Source organism: Glycine soja, chromosome 8, assembly GCF_004193775.1.
Source record: "Glycine soja cultivar W05 chromosome 8, ASM419377v2, whole genome shotgun sequence".
In the NCBI taxonomy this organism is placed as follows: domain Eukaryota; kingdom Viridiplantae; phylum Streptophyta; class Magnoliopsida; order Fabales; family Fabaceae; genus Glycine; species Glycine soja.
The window spans coordinates 26640246-26666049 of NC_041009.1; positions in this window are offsets into that span (position 1 = coordinate 26640246).

Genomic DNA, 25804 nt, shown 5'->3' on the forward strand with positions numbered 1-25804 from the left:
TGGCAATCAATTCATGGGGCTCCGAATAAGATTTGATTTTAGGACCGAACGGTCCACCGGGTTCTTTAACCTAAAAGGAAAATATGCTTTAACAAAGAAAAAATAAATCATTCACGAGAGCACCGTATTTTAGAGAAACAATATGCTTATGCCAAAATAGTTTTCCTTGTAACCGAAAATGAAGGGTAGGATGTCAACGTTTAGCTTTTAAATGAACATTCAAGGGAAACATCGGGTCAAACTGAAACTGGGAATAAAATCACTCATGGTGTATAAAAACTCACACAGGTAAGTGTTTTACCCTCACCATGACTTTATTTTGCACATGATTTCCTATCGAACCAAAAGATTACACACGCGATCACGGATCAATAGGATTTTCTCGATGGTAGTGTTTTTGGAGAGGAAGCTGGGTGTTTCGGTCTTTTCCTCTTTGTTTATGTGGGGCGGGACATCGCCAGTCGGGAGCGGCGTTGAATGGAAATCCCAAAGGAAGAACCACTTCAAAATGGGTTTTCCCATTGCCTGCGGTCATTTAACTCGCCCAAAATTTATCTGGTCCGAAGATCTTCTGTTCTCTTTCTTGGTTTCCTTTATTGATCGGGAATTATTTTGTTTTCCTCCAATCTTTTCCTTTTTAATTTCTTCTGATCTTTAATCGGGAATCCTTCTTTTCCTTTTATTTTCTTTCTTTTCATTTCTTCCTTTTCTTTCTTTTCATTTCTTTTCCCTTTTTTTTCTTCCGATCTTTGATTGGGAATTCGGGTTTTAGCATTTGTTATCTGCTCTCCCTTGAGGAGATTCTACTGTCCTCCTCTTCAGGGGAAAGGATAAGGATTCTCTTCATGGGCCAAGGTTCAAAGTAGCTTAAGGTTATGTCTCAACATGGTCTTTTCATTGTGCGTGCCCGATTTTGATATTTGGGGCAAAACAAATTCATGTGTCAGGGTGTCGGTTTTGGGTTAAACTTACATATTATTTCCATGAGGCACGCGTAACAATGATGATTTGGAAACAACGTGCAAAATTAGTCATGAATACAGGTAGGTGGGTACTCAAGCATCCAATTTATGGCATTGTGATACTAAGGCTTGGGATTTATGCAAGTAGACCCAACATTTCCAAATTATGTTCTTTCATTGGTTCAACGAATCCATCCATTATTATCTCGGTTATTTTGGTAAATAAACTCTTAGCATCAATTTCTTGTTTCCAAAAGATATGTTTGCTCTCTACGAATGATTTGTGCTTCCTATGACCATAACATGCCGACCTTCAAGGTCTTTCTTTCTCTTTTCTTTTTGTTTCATTTTTTCTATGCATGTTTGCAAAAAAACTTTACATCCATTGCTATCTACGAGAAAAGCTTTTTCTCTGTACACCTACATTCCTATACACAAAAAAAAATTTCTCTATATCCATACGCATTGAAAAACTCTTTCTCTTTATACCAACATGGTCTATATAAAACCTCTATTCCTTTTCAAAGATTTCTTTTTCCTTTTTCAATATACACTCGTTATTTATACAAAAAATTTCTTTATATACACTCATTGCTCATATACAAGAATTTCTTTTCACACATTGTTTATATACAAAAAATCTTTTCACACATTGTTTATATACAAAAACTCTTATCACACATTTTTTTATATACAAAAACCCTTTTCACACATTGTTTATATACAAAAAATTTATTTTCTTTTCTTTATATACAGATATGACATTTTATTCACAACGCCTCTTTCTTTTTCTATTCTTGGTGTTATCACGACATTTGTTCGTTTTATTTTAGGATGACGTTCCTAAATGAAAACTCTACACGGTTCCGGAATATCAACAAACATTATCGACAATAATGAAATAACCACTAACGCAACAATCCAAACAAAATGTATGCACAAAACAAATGACAATCGAAACAACAAAAACAAACGTTAGTCCCTCAAGTCATAGAAATAAAATAACATGCAAATGACAAATGATGAAACATAAAACTGAAAAGAATACGAATCTGGGGATCCCACGGTCATGTGGCTCCGCTCCCTCCCAAGAAATTGAACAAGTCAGTCATATCCTCGTCCATGCGGGGCTCATCCATCCTATCGGGGGATCCTGTAGGCTCCTCCCCTGCCTGGGCATCGGGCCAGTCTCCCACCCATGCGACCTCAGCCGCAAACTGCTCCGGGGTAGGGCACACAAAAGGGGTGGAACTCTACCTCTGCTGACTACGGCTGAAATGGTAGAGACACTCGTGTATCTGCACCTGTCCGCGGTGGTTGGCCGCCTGCTGGCGAACCAAGTGCTGTAGATAACGCTCCATGCCAAGTGATCCAGCAGGACTGGCCTGATGAGGTGGTGGCGGTGCGCCCGCGCCCAGAGGTGCGTCACCCTGTGTCTGCCTAGGCATGCAGTACTTCTCAATGAAGGCTTGGGTGATCGGTGGTCGAATCATTTTGCTGGGGGTGATAGGAACCCCGAACGATTGGCAGAGGCCCACGATGTGCCATCATTTTCTTCTATTTTCTAAACCCTTTTTGCACCATTTTAATTATTGATTGGTCTTAATTGTCAATTAATTAGGCAGTTTTATTATTTGGGCTCATTTAGCTAATTTGATGTTTTTAATCTAATTTCAAGAATTAATGAAACATTGGGCTTAATCCGGATTTTGGTTGTGGACTTGAGGAAGGCAAATAAAGCAGCGCTTACCTTAATCAATTTTTAATTAGGAAATTTTGCAATTTTATTTTATGTGGTTCAGTGTTTATTTCATTTTGGGCCAGAGTATTGTAATAGGGCCCTATGACTTTGAGTGACTCTTTTTAAATAGCAGCCTTGGGATTCGTGAAGGCTATTCTGTTATGCCATTCATTATTCAGAGCTTTGTTTAGGGTTTTACGTTTTTCTGCTTGGATGCTACTGTTCATGTAATGCAATTTTCCATTTCCTGCTTCTAATTACAATTTCGTTCTTGTTTCATCTTCTACTTTCATTTACGTTTCTGTTTTCATTTTCGTTTCTGTCTCATTTACGTTTCTGTTTATTTACGTTTCTGCTTTATGTTTCATTTACGTTCTCTGTTTGAATCTATGGAAGGCTAAATATTCTGGTGTTGTTTCCTTTTGAGGACAAAGCCCAACTCTCTTTGAGGTTTCGTTTATAATGTGGTTCCCTGGCAGTTCTCCCTTCACCAGTTAACCCAAATTTGTGAACATTAATCAGTGCACGCTTCATGTTCGATTAATTGCCTCTGAGCCTAACTTGCGTTCATGCTTAATGGACGAAGGGCTAACTGGTGTATGTGGTGCCTAATCACATATTGACAACCCTAAGTTGATTTTCGCTTAGTAAATTGAAATAGGGTTGGATTAAGTGGTTAACTATTAGGGACGAATTCTCCATAACCCAGGATAAGAGAATGGCTTCTGAATCAGAGGAAACAACCCATTTTTAATATTATTAGTTTCGTATTCCAGTTTACTTGTTCTGCTCCTTAAATCACAAATCAAACAACCCCCCCAATCGTTACTGTTACTACAAGTATATTATGAACGTTTGGTTTATCATTGCTCGTTGGGAAACGACCTAGGATCACTTCCTAGTTACTGCATTTTCATGTTTATTTGATTCGGGTACGACCTCGATCAAATTTGGTGCCGTTGTCGGGGAGCGGTGTCCAAAGGTTCATAATAGCTAGCTAGTGTTGTGTGTTTAATTCTTTCGTGTTTTATGTTTAATTGTTAGTATTGTGTTAGTATGTGTGTTAGTGTTGTTTAGTGTCCTGGTATTTTGTTTAGTGTGTGTTCTGTTTCAGTTTTCCTATTAAGCGCTTCCCCTGTTTCAGTTTTGGGTGTTTTGCTGTGAATAGTGTTTTGCGACGGACTTAGCGACCACTTTTGCTTGCGGCAAAACAGAGTAGTAGTCGAAATCAAGTAGAGACGGATTTTAGCGACCACCCATGTTGAATTATTTGAGATTTTTTGTTTTAGTAGCTAGGGTTGTTATTTTTGGCTGATTTTTTTTGTGGTAACTTCTTTTAATCTATATTTTGTGGGGAAAATAGCTAGAGCATTTTGTTTGGTCAGATTTGAAAGTTCCAAAAAAGTAGCAAATTTTGTGTTTGTCGAAACATCAAACGACCATAACTTTTGCTCCGCTTATCAGAATCGCAATTATTATATATGTATTTGGGGTAGAAAAAAATTTCCTACGCTGTGGCAACCTGCCCTGAGGTCTCCATCGTCCAAAAATAGTGATTCTGTCAAAAGTTTTTTATTTTTCAAGTTTTATTCACTTATTTTTCTTAACCTACCATTTTTAGATTGCATAGTTAGACTTTGAATTTTTGCCTGAAAGTTTTTGTGCTATCTTCTCATCATTTTATAAGGTTGCTCACAAAATTTCAAGTCATTTGGATATCATTTGAGGGTAGCTGTAGTTCAAACCTGCACCTTTATTTACATGACAAAGCAACTAGTTGTGCATGCTGAATGTAGTGTATGACTAGAGGCAATCCATCTGACTTACAACCCTTTGATCCTGAGATAGATAGGGCATTTCATAGATTATTTAGGCATCATTTTATACCTTTTGATCATCCTGAGCATTCCATTACTGGTGAATCTGTGCATTCTGTTATTGGTGATTTTGAACATCCTGATTTTGAGCATTATAATTTTGAGCATTCTGATTCTGAGCATTCTGATTTTGAACATTATGAGAACATGGCACAACCTCCACCTCGTGAGAGGACTCTAAGGGAAATGGCTGCACCTGATTTCATCTACGAAAGCTTGTGTATCCAATACCCTGATGAGGAAGTCCCATATGTTCTTAAAACTGGACTGATTCATTTGCTTCCAAAGTTTCATGGCCTTGCAGGTGAAGACCCGCACAAACATTTGAAGGAATTTCATATTGTCTGCTCCACCATGAAACCCCCAGTTGTCCAAGAGGATCATATATTTCTGAAGGCTTTTCCTCATTCTTTAGAGGGAGTGGCAAAGGACTGGTTGTATTACCTTGCTCCAAGGTCCATCAAGAGCTGGGATGACCTGAAGAGAGTATTCTTAGAAAAAATTTTCCCTGCTTCCAGGACCACAACCATCATGAAGGATGTCTCAGGTATTAGACAACTCAGTGGAGAGAGCCTGTATGAATACTGGGAGAGATTTATAAAACTATGTGCCAGTTACCCTCACCATCAGATTTCAAAGCATCTGCTTCTCCAATATTTTTATGAAGGACTCAGTAATATGGAGAGAAGTATGATAGATGCTGCCAGTGGTGGAGCCCTTGGAGACACGACTCCTGCTGAAGCCAGAAATTTAATTGAGAAGATGGCTTCCAACTCCCAGCAGTTTAGCGCCAGAAATGATGCTATAGTCATTAGAGGAGTGCATGAGGTAGCTACAAACTCAGCTGCATCATCTGAAACTAAGAAGCTTGAAGGCAAATTGGATACATTGGTTAACTTGGTAACCCAGCTGGCCTTGAACCAGAAATTTGTACCTGTTGTAAGGGTCTGTGGTTTGTGCTCCTATGCTGACCACCATACAGACCTTTGCCCTTCCATGCAGCAACCTAGAGCAATTGAGCAGCCCGAAGCTTATGCTGCAAATATTTACAATAGACCTCCTCAACCTCAGCAGCAAAATCAACCACAGCAGAACAATTATGACCTCTCCAGCAACAAATACAACCCTGGATGGAGGAATCACCCTAATCTCAGATGGTCTAGCCCTCAGCAACAACAACAGCAGCCTGCTCCTTCCTTCCAAAATGCTGCTGGCCCAAGCAGACCATACATTCCTCCACCAATCCAACAACAGCAACAACCCCAGAAACAACCAATAGTTGAGGCTCCTCCACAACCTTCCCTCGAAGAACTTGTGAGGCAAATGACTATGCAGAACATGCAGTTTCAACAAGAGACCAGAGCCTCCATTCAGAGCTTAACCAATCAGATGGGACAATTGGCTACACAATTGAATCAACAGCAGTCCCTGAATTTTGACAAGCTGCCTTCCCAAGCTGTCCAAAATTCCAAAAATGTCAGTGCCATTTCATTGACGTCGGGAAAGCAATGTCATGGACCTCAACCCGTAGCACCTTCCTCATCTGCAAATGAACTTGCCAAACTTCACTCTACTCCAGAAAAAGGTGATGACAAAAATTTACCTAACAATTTATGTGCAGGTGAATCTTCCACTGGTAATTCCGATTTGCAGAAGCAGCACATCCCTCCTCTTCCATTCCCTCCAAGAGCAGTTTCCAACAAAAAAATGGAAGAGGCAGAGAAAGAGATCTTCGAGACATTCAGAAAAGTAGAGGTAAACATACCTCTGCTGGATGCAATAAACCAAATTCCAAAATATGCCAAATTCTTGAAGGAACTGTGCACTAATAAGAGGAAGCTTAAAGGAAGTGAACGAATTAGCATGGGCAGAAATGTCTCCGCATTGATTGGTAAATCTGTTCCCTAAATTCCTGAAAAATGTAAAGATCCAGGTACATTCAGCATACCTTGTATTATAGGGAATAATAAGTTCGAGAATGCCATGCTAGATTTAGGAGCTTCTGTTAGTGTTATGCCTCTATCTATTTTTAATTCTCTATCTCTAGGTCCCTTGCAGTCAACTGATGTGGTAATTCATTTAGCTAATAGAAGTGTTGCCTATCCTGTTGGTTTCATAGAAGATGTCTTAGTTAGAGTTGGTGAACTGATTTTCCCTGTTGATTTTTATATTTTGAATATGGAAGATGGATTTTCTCAAGGATCAGTTCCCATCATTCTAGGCAGACCCTTTATGAAAACTGCTAGAACTAAGATAGATGTTTATGCAGACACACTATCCATGGAGTTTGGTGATATAACTGTTCATTTTAATATTCTGGATGCTATGAAATACCCATCTGAAGATCTTTCTGTATTTCGTGCTGAAATAATTGACCATGTTGTTGATGAATACATGACTGATCTTTACTCTAATCTGCATGCCTCTCAATCTTCATGCATTGAGTTTGAAATTGTACTTGATCATATGTCTGAATTTGATGCTGAGAGTGAATCTGAAAGTGATATTGATTGCATGTCTGGTGGTGGTGTTTTACCTCATGAGATTGATTTTATAGAGTCAGATAGGACTAACCATGTTTCAGGAAGTACACATACCTCTGACTTTCTTTATGAGGTACAGGCTGAGAAACCATCTCCTTCTACCACTATCCAGCCGACCACACCAGAATTGAAGCCTCTGCCATCAAATTTAAAATACGCTAACTTGGATGATAGCAAAAGTTTTACAGTGATTATATCTGCCTCCCTTACTGATGAGCAAGAGGAGAAGTTGTTGTTTGTTCTCAAGAAGCATAAGAAGGCTATAGGCTGGACCCTGGCGAACATTCCTGGTATTAGCCCATCCACATGTATGCATCGAATAAATTTAGAGGATGGAGCTAAACCAGTAAGACAGCCACAGAGAAGACTCAACCCAGTGATTCTTGATGTAGTGAAGAAGGAGATAACCAAGCTTTTGCAAGCTGGAATCATTTATCCTATCTCCGACAGCCAATGGGTGAGTCTCGTCCAGGTAGTCCCGAAGAAGACCGGCCTCACAGTGATAAAAAATGAGAAGGAGGAGATGATTCCTACTCGGGTGCAGAACAGTTGGAGAGTCTGCATTGACTATAGGAGGCTGAACCAGGTTACCGAAAAGGACCATTTTCCCCTGCCATTCATTGACCAGATGCTTGAACGCCTGGCAGGTAAATCTCACTACTGTTTCCTTGATGGTTTTTCTGGTTATATGCAAATTACTATTGCTCCTGAGGATCAGGAAAAGACCATATTCACCTGCCTATTCGGAACTCTTGCCTATAGGAGGATGCCTTTCGGCCTGTGCAATGCCCCTGGTACCTTCCAACGGTGCATGATTAGTATTTTCAGTGATTTCTTAGAAAATTGCATAGAGGTGTTTATGGATGATTTCACTGTGTATGGATCCTCTTTTGATGGTTGTTTGGATAGTTTGGAAAAGGTTTTGAATAGATGCATTGAAACCAACCTTGTTCTAAATTTTGAAAAATGTCATTTTATGGTTGAGCAAGGTATAGTTTTAGGCCACATTATTACCAATAAGGGTATTGAAGTAGATCCTGCAAAAGTTTCTGTTATTTCACAATTGCCTTACCCCTCTTGTGTGCAAGAGGTGCGATCTTTTCTTGTTCATGCAGGATTCTACAGGCACTTTATAAGGGATTTTAGCAAAGTAGCCCTTCCACTGTCCAACTTGTTGCAAAAGGAGGTGGAGTTTGACTTTAATGATAGATGCAAAGAGGCTTTTGATTGCCTCAAAAGAGCGCTGACTACCACCCCCATCATCCAGGCACCTGATTGGACAGCCCGTTTTGAGCTTATGTGTGATGCATCAAATTATGCATTGGGGGTTGTCCTTGCTCAGAAAATTGATAAATTGCCCAGGGTTATATACTATGCTTCTAGGACTTTAGATGCTGCCCAAGCGAATTATACTACTACTGAGAAAGAGCTTCTAGCCATAGTTTTTGCTCTTGAAAAATTTTGATCTTATTTGCTTGTTACCCGCATTATTGTTTATACTGACCATGCGGCTCTAAAGTACTTGTTGAAGAAGGCTGATTCTAAGCCTAGGTTGATCCGATGGATGCTCTGGCTCCAAGAGTTTGACTTGGAGATCCGTGATAGGAGCAGAGCACAAAATTTAGTTGCTGATCATTTGAGTCGGATCGAACGTGTAACGAATGTAGATTCACCCATTCGGGATGATTTCCCGGATGATCATTTGTATATACTGTATAGTATTTCTGACTCTCTTTCTACTCCCTGGTTTGCTAACATTGTCAATTATTTGGTTGCTTCTGCTTTTCCTCCCTTAGCATCTAAGGCCCAAAACGATAAAATTAAAAGTGATGCTAAGCATTTTATTTGGGATGACCCCTACTTGTGGAAATTGTGCAGTGATCAGGTAATTAGACGGTGCATTCCAGATCATGAGACTGACTCAGTCCTGCAGTTCTGTCATTCTTCCGCACCGGGCGGTCATCTGGGTGTTCAAAGGACAGCTCGCAAAGTGCTTGATTGTGGCTTTTATTGGCCCACCATCTTTAAAGATGCGTGGAAGATCTGCAGCACTTGTGAGCAGTGTCAGAGAGTAGGGAATACACTTACATGGTGACAACAAATGCCTCAACAACCTATGCTATTCTGTGAGGTGTTTGATGTCTAGGGTATAGATTTCATGGGCCCTTTTCCTGTCTCTTTTGGTTATGCTTACATTCTCCTTGCAGTTGACTATGTTTCAAAATGGGTGGAAGCCAAACCTACTAGAACTAATGATGCTAAGGTTGTTGCAGATTTTGTCAGATCTAATCTGTTTTGTAGGTTTGGAGTACCTAAAGCAATTGTTAGTGATCAAGGAACCCATTTTTGCAACAGAACAATGCATGCCTTGCTTAAAAAGTACGGGGTGGTACACAGGGTATCCACACCATACCACCCCCAGACCAATGGACAGGAAGAAATTTCTAACAGGGAGATCAAGAGAATTTTAGAGAAGATTGTGCAGCCAAGCAGGAAAGATTGGAGTACCAGGCTTGACGATGCTCTCTGGGCACATCGGACTGCCTACAAAGCACCCATAGGAATGTCTCCTTATCGGGTTGTCTTTGGAAAGGCATGTCATCTTCCAGTAGAAATTGAGCACAAAGCATATTGGGCAGTGAAGACTTGCAACTTCTCTATGGATCAAGCTGGTGAGGAAAGAAAGTTGCAACTGAATGAGTTAGATGAAATCCGCCTAGAAGCCTACGAGAATGCCAAGTTCTACAAAGAAAAGACCAAGAAGTTCCATGATAGCATGATAGTTAAGAAGGACTTCATGGTTGGGTAAAAAGTGTTATTGTATAATTCTAGGATTGGACTCATGAGTGGTAAGTTGAGGTCTAAGTGGATTGGTCCTTTTGTTGTTACTAATGTTTTTCCTTATGGTACAGTTGAGATCAAAAGCGACTCCACAAACAAGAGCTTCAAGGTCAATGGCCATCGACTTAAGACATTCCTCACAAACCCTTCTTTAGTGGACGTAGTGGTGGAAGAGACTTCCTTAATCCACCCTACTCTTCCTCCACCATGACTTAGGGAGTTTTTCTTTTCCTATCTCCTTCTTTGCTTTTATTACACTTGTCTGATTCTCTTTGATGATTTAATTGTTTTTAATCTTTTAATTGTGCTACATTGAGGACAATGTGTTGGTTAAGTATTGGGGGAGTGTTCTTTGGTTTTTGTTAGTTTTGTTGGTTTTGTTAATTTGTTAGTTGTGTTAATTTGTTAATGTTGTTAGTTTCGTCGGATTTTTAGTTTAATATTTTGGGTCAATTCTGTGCGCATGTACGACTTTGCATGCTTTTCTTTGAATCATAGGATTTGTTCAAGAAATGGGTAATTGTTTTGAAAATAAAAGTTTTTGACATTTTGTGACTTGAAATCTTTGATTCTCCTCTACATATCATGATAGTTTTGAAAGCTCAATTTGAAAGTGATGAGTTTACCTTTGTGAGAATTTGAGCCATCCATCATCATAATCATTTGGTGTGTTTTGCCCCATTGATTGCTTGCACAATAGCCTTGGCTTGATTCTTGTTGATGCTTCCTAATTCACATGCATATTTGGATATCATTGGGGCAATTTTGTTCTTATAAGCTTCTAGCCAAATAGACTTACCTTGACTTAATTCCTTTGATAGCCCTTTTGAGCCTTGTTTCCCTTTCCTTGTTTTGAAGCTCACTACAAGCCTTAAGTGAAAAACCATGATATCACCATATCCTTAAGGAATTTTGGAGCTTTGGAATTGTTTTGGGAATAAGTGTGGGGGTTTTTGTTTCATTGGATAACATGTTTTGTTGGCCATGCTTCATGATATATTTTGAGCCATACTTGATGTACATTCCATATTGGTTAAATGTTGGACATGCTAAATATGATGTTGTTTCTCAAAGGCTACAGAGTACAAAAAAAAATTATTATTAAAAAAAAATCGAAAAAGAAAAAGAAAAGCAGTAAAGTTGAGTGAATAAGATCTTAAATGACAAAATAATGATAAGACTCTTGGTTCTACTCTTTATGTTTAAATTTTATCTTTACTTCTTTTTATTTTCTTATGTTTTCTTAATATGCACTTATTCCCCATTGCTCCTCTATTCCTTTGGGTTTTAGCCACTTATTCCGTATTTTTCCATACCTTGTCCTTGGCCCCATTACAACCTTAAAAGACCTTTTGATCCTCATGTGCTTGTGTTTATGGGTTGATTGTCAATTTTAGAATCTTGCCAAGTTTATGTGGTGTTTGCTTTCATGGGTGCTTTGAGGGTAAATAGTAGCCTAGACACTTGAGAGATAGAGTGTATATCTTGTGAGGCTTTATCACTTTTCATTCTTGAGTTGATTAACTATTTTGCCGTGATTGGGTTGCTTGGATGATTTTCATGAATGTCTTGACTTTTCGGATCTCCTTATGTTAGATGTTACCCATTCCTTTCATTCCTTGATGTTCATTGAGAAATATGTGAATGTTTTCGTTTGTCTCTCGTTGATATCCTTGGACTTTGTTCTTTGTTTCATTTTGCCCAGGAGTGCAAAAGGCTAAGTATGGGGGGTTTTGATGTGCCATCATTTTCTTCTATTTTCTAAACCCTTTTTGCACCATTTTAATTACTGATTGGTCTTAATTGTCAATTAATTAGGCAGTTTTATTATTTGGGCTCATTTAGCTAATTTGATGTTTTTAATCTAATTTCAGTAATTAATGAAACATTGGGCTTAATCCGGATTTTGGTTGTGGACTTGAAGAGGGCAAATAAAGCAGCGCTTACCTTAATTAATTTTTAATTAGGAAATTTCGCAATTTTATTTTATGTGGTTCAGTGTTTATTTCGTTTTGGGCCAGAGTATTGTAATAGGGCCTAGTGACTTTGAGTGACTCTTTTTAAATAGCAGCCTTGGGATTCATGAAGGCTATTCTATTATGCCATTCATTATTCAGAGCTTTGTTTAGCGTTTTACATTTTTCTGCTTGGATGCTACTGTTCTCGTAATGCAATTTTCCATTTCCTGCTTCTAATTACAATTTCGTTCTTGTTTCTTCTTCTACTTTCATTTACGTTTCTATTTTCATTTTCGTTTTTGTCTCATTTACATTTATGTTTATTTACGTTTCTGCTTCATGTTTCATTTACGTTCTCTGTTTGAATCTATGGAAGGCTAAATATTCTGGTGTTGTTTCCTTTTGAGGAAGAAGCCCAACTCTCTTTGAGGTTTCGTTTATAATGTGGTTCCCTGGCAGTTTTCCCTTCACTAGTTAACCTAAATTCGTGAACATTAATCAGTGCACACTTCGTGTTGGATTAATTGCCTCTGAGCCTAACTTGCGTTCATGCTTAATGGACGAAGGGCTAACTAGTGTATGTGGTGCCTAATCACATATTGACAACCCTAAGTTGATTTTCTCTTAGTAAACTGAAATAGGGTTGGATTAAGTGGTTAACTGTTAGGGACGAATTCTCCATAACCCAAGATAAGAGAATAGCTTTTGAATCAGAGGAAACAACCCATTTTTAATATTATTAGTTTTGTATTCCAGTTTACTTGTTCTGCTCCTTAAATCACAAATCAAACAACCCCCCCCCAATCGTTACTGTTACTGCAAGTATATTATGAACGTTTGGTTTATCATTGCTCGTTGGAAAACGACCTAGGATCACTTCCTAGTTACTGCATTTTCATGTTTATTTGATTCGGATACGACCTCGATCAGCCCGTGATCAATGCCGGAAACCCCAGGGCCCTGTTAGACTTATCTGGGTCTAGAGGGTGCCTGGTGGGTGGCACACCTGCAAACAAATAGATGGCGTCAGCAATCACCTGGGCCATGTGGACGCTCATCCGTGTCAGGATGGCATACACCAACTAGCATTTCGGCAGAGGGAGATCGGAGTTATAATCGCTAGGCAAGACATTGTTGAGCATCAATGTCATCCACATTTGGGTCAAAGTGGTCATGCTGGTGCGCATGATCTGCACCCACCTCCCTGCAGTGGTCCAGGCGAAATCGTGCCCCGGTGTGCATAATAGTTGGGCAATGGCCTCCTCATCGAACCCGTCAGCCCTGTTCCTCCTCTGGCTGAACTCGCACTGATGGCCTTCCTCCAACACTAGCGGGTCACCCAGGAACTGGTTGAGGGCGTCTACGTCAAAGGGAATCCACTAACCCCTTACCCATGAACGCATGTCTCGCACTCCCTCCTCTGTGGGCCAAGCATTAGCATAAAACTCCAGGACTACCTCAGGGTCAAACTTAGCCATGGGAGTCACCAGCGACGTCCAATGCTTGCGAGCTATCTCCTCCTGAAAATCTATATACTCATCCTCGCTGAGCTGGACGTGTCTCTCTCTGTGGAACGATCATCCTTTGATGGCCTCGAAGCGCTGCTGGTGCTCAGCGCTCTGGAAACAGTGGCTATCAAACTCGGGGGCGGCACTGGACCCTTCCGCCGCGGCGTCTCTCCTAGACCTCTTCGTGGAAAGCTTTTTCGGAGCCATTTCCTCTGAAGACAACGCTTGGAAAGTCAATTTACAAGGAAGTGTCAATTTAAAGGTTGACCAAGTAAAAAGGGCATACAACTGCTTCCAACACAAACATCAATTTAGTGCAAACTCACATACATACTTTTATGAACATACATGCACGCGAGATGCTCGGTTACCTAAAAACCATACTCATGCATATTCAAAGCATTTTGCTACCCAAATTACGTACATGCATTTCTTTTCTAAACTTATACACATGCATACTTGAAGTATTCCTGCTACCCAAGATCATATACACACATGTCTTTGCTAAATTTGTACACATGCATATTCAAAGAATCTTTGCTACAAAAGAAATTACATTTCATGCGTATTCAAGTATCTTGCTACTCAAATTACATTTCAATTCAACAAGGTTTTTGGGGAGGTATCTTTTTGCTATCCACATGCAACATACATATATCTCGTGAGGTATTTTGCCACCTATTCTACATCTATATGTGCATTATGAACAACATTCTCAAACAACTAGGCAAACATCATGGTGCAGCCCCAAAAAAATTAGCTACTGGCCTAAAGGGAAATCCCTATCACAATGCCTTCATTTTTATGCTTTCTTGCACTCAAAACCAAGGGCTTGGATCCCTAGGTCTAAGTCCTTAATTTGGGCACTTATTCTAATCTCTACATGCTGTCCACATACACACAAATCAGCCCCACAATCCAAAGTTCACAAAAACATGCCCAAATTTCATTGAGGCATTTCACCGAGCACTTGGTGGGCACACTTTTGGGTGCCAATAACAAGGGAATAGGGGCGATGTGGCTTGCCCCATTATTCCAGAACACAACCTAGGCCTAAGGCCATCCCCTACAACCCTCCAATTCAAACAAACAAGCATGAATCCCAGCATACATTGGCTCATGAAATTGGCAAAAATTGAGCAACTAAACCACTAAAATACATCAATGGAGAGCCAAAGAATAAAGGGGAAGTGCACTTACCTGTAGGGAGCGAATCAAAATGCAAAAGGGAAAGCAAAAACCCTGCAATGGAAGCTTGGGGGGCTGCCTCTCTTTCTATTTCCGTGAACAATGAAGTTCTTGAGTGAGGGGGGGGGGGGGGGAGTTTTTGGTGAAGAAAACTCACCCCAACCCCCTTTTTATCTAATTCGTGCAGGGGGTGCTCGCCCAGGCGAGCTAACTCCCTTTTTATAAAAAAAAATAGTTTTTTTTAAAAAAAAAGGGATACTTACCTCTCTTCATGCTCTGGATTGTGTGCGCCATGCAACATTACTGTAGGTCCTACAAGATAAAAAAGATGCAAATGCATGCGCATGTCCTTACTTTGGTTATTTCCTTAAATTCGCGCTCGTGACACCCCCATGATCCAAGAAATAAACATTTTAAAGAAAACAAAGACTAACGCTATCAGTGGAGAAAAAGAACAGATACTCATTTTATTAGGCCCTTCTTGGTCAAGTGCTATCAACCTATACATGCAAATGAAATGGCTATTTTAGTGCCGCTCTAGGCATAATATCTTTTGACGACATCCGAGTTTACTGCCAAAAGCAGTTTCTCGTCGTCCATGTTAGCGAGTATCAAGGCCCCCCCAGAGAAAACCTTCTTAACAACAAAAGGCCCTTCATAATTCGGGGTCTACTTCTGATGGAAGCTTGCTTGTGGGGCTTCTATGGAGGCTGGATCTTTGAGCTTCAATGGGGTCCTTTAATGGTGATTTTCCACCATGGAGATGCAGCGGAAGAAAAAGGAAAATAGGTGAGAGGAGGCGCCATCCATTAAGGAATAAGCCATGGAAGAAGGAGCTTCACCACCAAGATGAGCCTTGGATAAGAAGCTTGGAGAGGATGCTTCAATGGAGGAAAAGAAAGAGGGAGAGAAAGAGAGAGGGGGGAGCACGAAATTGAAGGAATAAAAGAGGTATAGAAGTGGAACTTTGAAGTATGTCTCACAAGACTCTCATTCATCAAAGTTACAACAAGTGTTACACATGCTTCTATTTATAGACTAGGTAGCTTCCTTGAGAAGCTTTCTTGAGAAAACTTCCTTGAGAAGCTTCTTTGAGAAAACTTCCTTGAGAAGCTTCTTTGAGAAAACTTCCTTGAGAAGCTAGAGCTTAGCTACACACACCCCTCTCATAACTAAGCTCACCTCCTTGAGAAGCTTCCTTAAGAAGATTCCTAAAGAAGCTAGAGCTTAGCTACACATACCTCTCTAATAGCTAAGCTCACCTCCTTGAGATGAGAAGCTAGAGCTTAGCTACACACCCCCTATAATAGCTAAGCTCACCCCCATGACAAAAAACATGAAAATAACAAAAAAAGTCCTTATTACAAAGACAACTCAAAAATGCCCCGAAATACAAGGCTAAAACCCTATACTACTAGAATGGCCAAAATACAAGGCCTAGACGAAGGAAAAACCTATTCTAATATTTACAAAGATAAGCGGGCTCATACTTAGCCCATGGGCTCAAAATCTACCCTAAGGCTCATGAGAACCCTAGGGCCTTTCCTTGGATCTCTAGCCCAATCTACTTGGAGTCTTCTAGCCAATGCCCTTGCGGGGTAGGATTGCATCATTCCCTCCACCTTGGAAAGGATTTGACCTCAAATCCCGAGGTTCTTCATACTCTGGGCTTCTTCCCTCAACACCTGTAAAAAGAACAAAAACACATGTATTAGTGGTGTTTGGTATGTTGAAGTAAGGTAAGGTCTGAAAACCCATTTCCTGGGCATCCTCCCATGAAGGAACATGGTTTCTCACCAACTCAATGAGTGGTGTTACAAGTATAGAAAAATATGGGACAAACCTTTTGTAAAAGTTTGTTAAGTCATGGATGCCCCAAATTTTTCTTATACTTGGTGGAGTGAGCCACTCAGGAATGACCTTTATTCTCTTAGGGTTCATGGGAACCCATTGATCACTATTTGAAAAATTAAGAAAAGTAACGCAATAAAACATACCTTTTTCTGTATTTTCATATTGATTATTCCTACCAAAAAGTATGACAAACCTAAGGTGTCCCATATGAGTACCTAAGTTTGTATTGAAACTAAAAATAAGAACAAACCTACCTAATGGGTCCCTATGTACACACACCATGAAGATGTTAGGTGTACGGGTGATTTTACAAAAGAGGGTTGCACCACTCAAAACATTCATCATACCACCTATTTTAGGGACTTGGTGCCTAATAATACCTATTTTGGGCACCAAAAAAGCACAAGGATTTAAGCTCTTGCGAACCAAACCCTCATCCAACAACTTCTTTACTTGAGGAATAAACTCAAGCCCAAGAGGTGTTGCAATGCTAGCAAGTGTCTTTTTACAAAAGAGAAAATGTAGAGGTTTTCTAAGAGGGAAAGTTTCTTTAATGTTTGTCTTTATTATAAAATGAGTTTCCTTCTTAGCTAACCTCTTGGAGGAGACACTTACCTCCTTACACTTCTTTTTAACCACTAATGGTTGTCCATCTTCTTGGGGGTATATTTCTTCACTAGATTCTTCCCCTTTTGCTTCTTCACTTTCACTAGAGGAAGGTGAAGTAGTAGCCTCATCTTGGCTACTATAAATGTCTTGGCCCCTCATAATCATGGTTTTTGTGGTGGGGCATTGAGAAGTAATGTGTCCTTTTCCAAGACATTTAAAGCACTTTATAGAGCTAGTTTTCTCTTGCATACTAGCCTTAGGGGCTTGCTTTTCTATTGCCTTCCCCTTATCATCTTTGGGCTTAGAAGGTGTCACCCCTAAGATGCCTTGACCTTGGTCTTTCTTTGGATAAGAGTGAGAGCCATAAGATTTTGAAGTAGACTTCTTTTTAAGTTGTTGCTCTACCCTTATTTCCCAATCTAAGTTAGCCTCTACATTGTCCTTCCCATGGAAGTATGAGAGGTTAATGTTAGCCTCTTGAGGCTTTCTTTCCTTTTCTCTTCTATGGGAGTGAGGTCTAAGATGTGACCTATGCCTTCCTTCGTAATAGTCACGAAGTTCTTCACTTAGGCTCTTGCAAGAGTTATGACTACTATAGGAGGCATGTTTTTCTCTTTTCATTTCTTTCATTATTTTTCTTCTTTCTTCCTCTCTTATTTTCTTTCTTTCATCTTGACTTATTTCTTCCACTCTTTTTTTTCCTTTTTCTTTTCTCTCTTGTTTTTCTTTCCATTACTTGAGGGAACTCAACTCATCTAAGATTCTAGATAAAGGGTCTTTATGATTAGTACCCTTGCCATTAACACTAGATGAATGATGACTCATGTTGGTTCCTAAGTTGTGGTTCTTTCTTGTTGGAGGTTTGAAAACAAAAGGTAAAAGAAACTATGGTTGAAACTAGCCAAATAAACACTAAAAGAGGTGTGAAAGATAAGGTAAAAAAACTAATTGGTAAAATGCAAGCTATCTAGGCGGTTTGACAATGGAAGGTAAAAGAAATAAGCTATGAAAGTAAGCAAGAAATGTAAACTAGGTGAATCCTAAGAGTGTTTGGATGACCACATTCAAGGTTCCCAACAAAACACTCACTATCCTAAGTAAAAATTGCCTAAAATTATTACACACAAGTAGAAGTTTGGTAACCTATTGGAGGCTCCCAACACACTTCCAATGAAAGGCCTTTTTGTTACAAAAACTTGAAAGCAATGAAGGTAAGTAAATTGCAAATTACAAAATTACAAAACGGTCCTCAATTTTGGTGGTTGTTCTCTCTTTGGTGATTCACTCAATTTGGAGTGCTTCTTCGTCCAATAGCTCTTAAGGTGGTTGGCCCCTTGCTTCTGGACTCAAATTCTTCAAGGGATGGCACCAATCCTCCTTCCAATTCCCTATATGGCAACCCACAAACAAGGAAACAAAGAGACAAGCAATAACCAAAGACCAAAAAAAATGAAATGAAAGCTAAACCAATGGAGTTTTAACAAGACAATTTTTCAAGGATTATTCAACAATTAAAGCAATGAAAAGGACATAGAAGCAAGCTAGGACTCAAAGAGAAACTTAGAATGGCTCTAGAGTAGAGTAAAAAAACTGAAAAAAAAAGGCTCAACAAAACTCTAGCTTTGGCACTTGTCTTCACACTAATTTTGAATTGAAATTTCCAATTATAGAATAAATTTTGAGCCAAAACAACAAGCACCCTTCCCTTTCACCTGTTTTTTTCTGGATACTGATTTTCCTGCCAACTTGTGCGTTTTTTTGTATTTTTTCCTTTTATCCAAATCACTTGTTTCTTTTTTTTATAACTTTTTCCCAGATGTCTATAAAATTCAGTTAAAATTTTAGCTCAAAATTCGAAGTAACCAATTCTCAGTAATTTTTACAAGTTTGTATGTCCAAGCTGCCAGCACCAGCGATTTGTTTCTTTAAGCATGGTATATTGATTGCCTTGGGCTTACTTTCAACCTTCCTATGTATGTTGAACTCACTAGGATTGTTTACCACAGTTTTCGGAGTTTAATATTCACTTAGGATCAACATTTCAGCCAGCAATTCAATCACCAAAACTCAAATTCACAATAGACACAATCATAAAGAAACCTAAAAGTTCAAGAAAAGGTTCACAATCAAAGACTCTCTAAGAATTTTGCATGAACATGTTAAGGACTAATTAACATGAAAGATTTTACTCAAATCAAATAATAGGCTAAAATAATTTCATACACTCATGAACAAATGAGTTAGACAAAGAAACAAGAAAATAAAATTCAGCACAACATAAGAAATCTTATGTGACAAGTTTCATGACTAGACATGACTTCTATGACAAAACTACAATAGGTGAACAAGTCACCCTAGATTTATGAGGTTTTCTTCTACTTTAATATTTTTGTAAGAATTTTATGGTTTAGGTTTCAGCCACAAAAAATAACAAGACAAAACTCAAAGGAACCTAAACTCAACACAATTCATGGTTCAAGAACAAGAACAAGAAATTTGAACCATAGAAAATCAAACCTAACTTCTATAGCAAGTTTAATCGGTGGAAACTCTAAAGAATCATGTTAACAACATTTAGAACAAGACATGTGAGGAGATACATGGAGAAAAATGAAGAAACAACAATGGAAGAGAAGGTAAAGAAAAAAAATTAATGGAGGTTTAAGGAGCACCTACTTGAAGCTCTTGTGCTCTGATTACCACTTGATGGAAGCTTGCTTGTGGGGCTTCTATGGAGGCTGGATCTTTGAGCTTCAATGGGGTCCTTTAATGGTGATTTTCCACCATGGAGATGTAGCGGAAGAAAAAGGAAAATAGGTGAGAGGAGGCGCCATCCATTAAGGAATAAGCCATGGAAGAAGGAGCTTCACCACCAAGATGAGCCTTGGATAAGAAGCTTGGAGAGGATGCTTCAATGGAGGAAAAGAAAGAGGGAGAGAAAGAGAGAGGGGGGAGCACGAAATTGAAGGAATAAAAGAGGTATAGAAGTGGAACTTTGAAGTATGTCTCACAAGACTCTCATTCATCAAAGTTACAACAAGTGTTACACATGCTTCTATTTATAGACTAGGTAGCTTCCTTGAGAAGCTTTCTTGAGAAAACTTCCTTGAGAAGCTTCTTTGAGAAAACTTCCTTGAGAAGCTAGAGCTTAGCTACACACACCCCTCTCATAACTAAGCTCACCTCCTTGAGAAGCTTCCTTAAGAAGATTCCTAAAGAAGCTAGAGCTTAGCTACACATACCTCTCTAATAGCTAAGCTCACCTCCTTGAGATGAGAAGCTAGAGCTTAGCTACACACCCCCTATAATAGCTAAGCTCACCCCCATGACAAAAAACATGAAAATAACAAAAAAGTCCTTATTACAAAGACAACTCAAAAATGCCCCGAAATACAAGGCTAAAACCCTATACTACTAGAATGGCCAAAATACAAGGCCTAGACGAAGGAAAAACCTATTCTAATATTTACAAAGATAAGCGGGCTCATACTTAGCCCATGGGCTCGAAATCTACCCTAAGGCTCATGAGAACCCTCGGGCCTTTCCTTGGATCTCTAGCCCAATCTACTTGGAGTCTTCTAGCCAATGCCCTTGCGGGGTAGGATTGCATCAACTTCCCTCAGTTGTCTTTAACAGTGTGGGACACCATTTTCAGCACAAGGTCCCCCTCATTGAACTTGCGCGAGCGCACCTTCTTGTCGAACACGTTCTTTATCCTTTGTTGATATAGGCGCCCATGGCTCATGGCCGTCAAACGCTTACCTTCAATAAGGTTGAGTTGGTCGTAGCGTGTTTGAGCCCACTCTGATTCTGCTAGGCTCGATTCCGCTTGTATCCTCTGGGAAGGGACCTCTACCTCAAATGGGAGCACTGCTTCCATCCCATAAACCAAGGAGTACGGTGTTTCCCCAGTAGAAGTTCGTACCGAGGTTCGATATCCATGTAGAGCAAAAGGCAACATCTCATGCCAATCTTTGTACGACACTGTCATTTTCTGAATAATTTTCTTAATATTTTTGTTTGCAGCCTCCACAGCCCTGTTCATCTTCGGCCGATAGGGGGTGGAGTTATGATGCTAGATTTTGAAATCCTCGCACATTTCCTGCATCATTTTGTTATTCAAATTGGTGCCATTGTCAGTAATGATCTTTCTAGGGAGTCCATACCGACAAACCAGCTCCCTCTTTATGAATCTGACCACCATGCTCCTCGTGACATTGGTGTAGGAAGTCGCCTCGACCCATTTGGTGAAATAATTAATCGCCACGAGAATGAAGTGATGACCGTTTGAAGCCTTGGGTTCGATGGCCCCTATGACATCTATCCCCCACATGGAAAAAGGCCAAGGGGCGGACATGACATTCAGAGGATGTGGCGGAACATTGACATTGTCTGCGAACGCTTGACATTTATGGCATTTCCTTACATGGGTGCAGCAATCGCTTTCCATAGTGAGCCAGTAATAACCTGCTATGAGAATCTTCCTGGCCATAGCATGCCTATTGGCATGCGTCCCAAATGAACCCTCATGGACTTCCTCAATCATGTGGTTCGCCTCTTTGGCATCTACGCATCGCAGGAGGGTCATGTCATGGTTTCGTTTGTACAGGACGATACCACTCACAAAGAAACCAGTAGCCAATCTCCTTAATGTTCTCTTGTCATTGTCGGAAATCCCTGGTGGATATTCTTTGTTCTCGACATACTGTTTGATGTCGAAATACCACGGTTTCCCATCTTGCTCTTCCTCTATCGCACAACAATGTGTCAACTTGCCTCGCGATCTGAATTCAATGTACGGCAGATCCCCCGGAGTCTTGACGGTGCATTCCTTCTTCCAGGTCTCCCGGGCTCATACCCCAACCCATATTTGTGCGGGTTACCCCTAATGTCAACCACATCGGGCTCATAACCGTGTCTGAGCATTACCCACACCACCATCAGGGCCGCATTGGAGAAACAAGGTAGCAATGGACTTGTTTCCACAGAGGCACAACTTACCACCTTGAAGGATTGGAAAGCTATTTCCAATGATTGCTCTGCTGCCTCTACATATGGTGCCGAGGAGGGGCAGCTTACCAACATATCCTCTTCGCCCGACACTATCACCAAGATTCCATCAACTGCGAATTTCAAATTCTAGTGAAGCGTCGAGGGAACCACCAACTGCCCGACATTAAAAGGAAGCTTCTCCAAGGTGGTCTTTGGCATCACATTTAAACTTGAACCATTATCGATGAGTACCTTAGCGACGACATGGTCCATGCATCTGACAGACACATGTAGGGCTTTGTTGTGCCCTCTCCCCTCAACTGGAATCTCCTCCTCCGTGAACGCGAGGTAGTTATTGGTAGTTATGTGATTAACAATGCCTTCAAAACCCTCGACTGAGATGTCGTGTGCTACATGGGATTCATTGAGGACCTTTATTAATAGTGCACGATGAGGCTCGGAGCTCATGAGCAGTTCGAGCAAGGAGATCCTTGCTGGAGTTTTATTCAATTGCTCAACCACTTTAAACTCACGTTGTTGGATGAGACGAAGGAACTCATGCGCCTCCTCCAAGGTCACCGCCCTCCCTTGGAGATCTTCCTTATTTCCAACTCCCCTTACTACTAAGGGATCCACCTCTTTTGAAGGGGTGGCTGCGCATATAGACTTTTGGGTCATGGGTGCTTTCCCCTTGGAGAGCAATTCCGTCGGGTGAGGGAAGCAAACACCTGGCCATTGCGGGTTACGCCACTAAGGTCGGTAATGTTGGTCACCTTGGCTGATAAGGAGTCAACCATGGTTGCAGCCCATTTTCCAAAAGTGGGAGGGGTATACTTCCATGGGACAGCCTTATTGCTCTGATAGGAAAAGGGCGCGGCTTGGGCACCGCCAGGGGGTACTCGGACCTGGGGCTGGTCATATTCCTAGTGAAACATATCACTAGGGCTTTGGGGGTTGGGGGAGCCTTCCTTTCTGCCGACTACGTGCAAATCTGCGACTCTTCCCTACCTCTCTCGGACACTTCGAGCTACCCCCAGTCCATGAGCCGTTGAAGTAGCTCTTCCACCTCAGGGCATGTTTCCATGTCGTGTAACTCCCTGAGACGAAACAGAAATTCGTCACTTTTGCCTCCTCCACGAGAGACCATGCATGCTGCTTGCAGCTATTGGTAGATGAATCTTCTGGATGTGGCCACATCTTCTAATCTCTTTGACCCTGACGGCCTATCCTTTTTGATGGCGTTTACGCTAGCTCCTCCATGACTGGCTAGCGGATTGGTCTTAACGTTGGGGCCCTCTTCTTGAAATGATAGCTAGCCGGCATTTATTAGGTGTTGCACCTTATACTTTAATGGCAGGCAAGAATCAATGTTGTGTCTGGGGGCTCCACTATGGTATGTGCACATGGCATTTGAGTTGTACCACTTGGGGTATGGTGGCTGGAAGACCTTTCCGGGTATGGCCACCACCAAATGGTTTTCCAACAATGAAGGCCATATCTCGGAATACGCCATGGGAATAGGAGAGAACTGGTCTCTCGGGGGGCATCGCGGATTGTCATAGCTCGTGCCAGGAGTCGCATTATTGGCTGGCCGGGGTGTGGCTGGAGCCGCGTGTTGTGCAGGTGCTTTTTCCATCGTGGCAGGCCCTTCTACTTGAGTTGGGAGGGAAGTTCTGGATCGGATCGAGAAGTTCGGGTGGTTGTGTTGGTATGAGTTTTGAGCATTTTGGGGCGTTTTCATCCACGTTGGGGCGATGGTGACCGCGTGGGTATCCCCTTCCTTTTTTCGTGTGCCCACCACTGGGGCTCTTCTATTGCTTTTGGGGCTAGCGTTGGAGGCATATTCAAACTTTCCTTTCCTCAACCCAGACTCGATTCTTTCTCCGACAAAGACAAGGTCTGCAAAGTTAGCCGGCATATATCCTATCAGCTTCTCGTAGTAGAATGTGGGCAGCGTATCTACCATGATCGTGATCATCTCCCTCTCAATCATGGGTGGGATGACTTGGGCTGCTAGGTCTCTCCACCTTTGAGCATATTCCTTGATGGATTCATGTTCTCGTTTGCTCATGCTCTGAAGTTGAATCCGATCGGGAGCCATATCTGTGTTGTATTGGTACTGCCTAATGAAGGCAGTTGCCAAGTCTTTCCACGACCGGACTTGAGAGGCTTCCAGATTTGTGTACCACGCCACTGCTGCTCCGGCTAAACTGTCTTGAAAGAAGTGCATTAACAACTTTTCATCCATGGAATATGCTCCCATCTTTCGGCAATACATCCGAAGATGACTCTTTGGACACGTCGTCCCCTTGTACTTGTCGAAATCTAGTACCTTAAACTTGGGAGGAATGATGATGTTGGGTACCAAACATAGATCGGCTGTATCCGAGAAAGGATAGTTGCCAAGGCCTTCCACCGCTCTCAACCTCTCTTCAAGCAGATCGATCTTTCCCTTGTCTTTTGAAATGGGAATGAGTTCCCTAACGGGTGCGGATTGAGATTGGGCATGGCAGATTATGTTTGGCTGGGGCAACTCATGGAGGGCCGGTTCCCTTGGGGGAAGTAGAGGGCCTAAATGGGCATCTCCTTCATCATCTTCCTACAGAGGGTAGTCGGCATGAGGAGGGAGTTGCCCCTACGGGGAGTGAAGTCTGGAGGCAAGCCATAAGGGTAGGCATGAGGACTATTCCTCCGATTGAAACCCGTCGCGCTTCTGTCCCGACCCGAGTTCATTGCGGGCTATAGCATCAGTTCCGCTTCCGTAGTTGTGTTGGAAGCAGCCACCGTAGCATTGTCTTCTATTGATTTTTGAATTTTTAGCATGGCTTCCATCATAGAAGCCATCTGATCTTTTAAAGCCGACATGTCGGCCTTCATCTGTTCTTGCACTCCCTCTTCGTTACCCATCTTACTTTTGGATCGGGTGTTATAGGGGTGCCTTTGCGTTTTTTTAGTTATGGTGAGTTTCCTAAAGAAACAAACAGTGGTGAGCATGCCACCAAATCATGAATATGTTATGCTAATGAATGATTAGAGCACTTAGATCCACCTCAAGACCCTATTTAGACAACGTGATGAGTTTCAGAACTTCTCTTTTTTTATAAAAAATGGAACAAAAGCTTTCATCTAGCCAAGATTTCAGAAAAGTGTTACAACAGAACCTAACGGTTTCTAATTATATGGGCCGTTAAATCTATCATGTGTTGACAATAATTGATTAGCCCGTGAATTTCCTCTTGGGCTGAACACACTTCGACCATGGCCCTTGCTTTGGCTAGTAGTCGTGGGAGGTCTTGACTTCCATTTAAGGTCAAGGCGAACCCATCCATGCACATGGTCGCTTCTTGATGCAATGCATCAATCACCCTCCCTCTTGCCTCCTTCTCGGCGTATGCTTGTGCGAAGTCTTCTACTAGCTTTTGCTCATGAGCCAAAGACTGGTTTAACTCCTCTTTGTACTGCCCTATTATAGCTAGCATGCTTTGCTCCGTGGCTTCTAAGTGTTGGGCCAAACTCCTCTTGGATCTTGAGCAAGCAACTAACTCCTCCTTTAAGACCATGCTATATACTCGTGATTGGTCTCTCTCTTCCCTTCGAAGCTTGAGCTCCATGTTCCTGCCCCACAAAGCTCCACGGAATTTGTCTCGACCATGCTCTTCCTTGCGAGCCCTCTTGGTTTCTTGTTCAAGGGCTCTTGCAGTAGCTGCATTTTCTTCTCGTAACTCGGCACA